Below are 923 nucleotides of genomic sequence, written 5' to 3' on the forward strand. Positions count from 1 at the left end.
CACTCTGGCAGGAAGGTAAACGGCATTTCCGTGCGCTGCTCTGGCTCACCAGAAGCGGCTTATCATGCTGGCCACATGACCCGGCAGCTGTACGCCGGCTCTCTTGGCCAGTAAAGCGAGATGAGCGCCGCAACCCCAGAGTCAGTCATGACTGGACCTAAATGTCAGGGGTCCGTCGTTCTGGAGGTCCGTTCTTAACCTGAAACTGTTCTTAACCTGAGGTACCACTTTAGCTAATGGGGCCTCCCGCTGCCGCCTCACAATTTCTGTTCTCATCCTGAAGCAAAGTTCTTAACCCGAGGTACTATTTCTGGGTTGGCGGAGTCTGTAACCTGAAGCGTCTGTAACCCAAGGTACCACTGTATAATGCTTTGAGCCACATTGAAGTCATCACGTGGTTTTGAAACTGTGCACCAAGCAAACACAGGGCTCCTCAGAACCTTAGCAGGAGTTGCTCAGTGACAAAAGTGCTAATGACAAAAAGCTCTCCGATGAGCAACTTGATTACAGTTTCTAGTCTTCTGCAATGTGTAACTGTGGGGCATCCGGGGCACGCTTTCAGGTATATGTGGACTGACAGGCACAACAGACCTCACAGTCAGCTCCAGGTGTGTGTTTTTTGTTGTTGAGGGGAGTAGGAAGTGCAGCTTGGCAAAATACATAGGCAACTCTCTTCCCCAACATGTCACGCTATTGAAAAAATTATGTACCAAGAAAAGCTGGATTCTGAGACCTTTATACGTAATCATTCAAACATAGCAAATTTGCTTAGATTCTATTTAGCTGTTTTATATAAGCTGGTTTTATTAGCCATAGGGTGGTGGTGGGTAAGCATGCAGTGCAGGTCACTGAAGCCCTACCCTGAGAAAGACTTGAAATATCCAACCATTTCTCTGGCGTCTGACATTTTAGCAGATGTTCCT

Source organism: Podarcis melisellensis (genome assembly GCF_964234715.1).
Source record: "Podarcis melisellensis genome assembly, chromosome: 5".
Lineage (NCBI taxonomy): Eukaryota > Metazoa > Chordata > Lepidosauria > Squamata > Lacertidae > Podarcis > Podarcis melisellensis.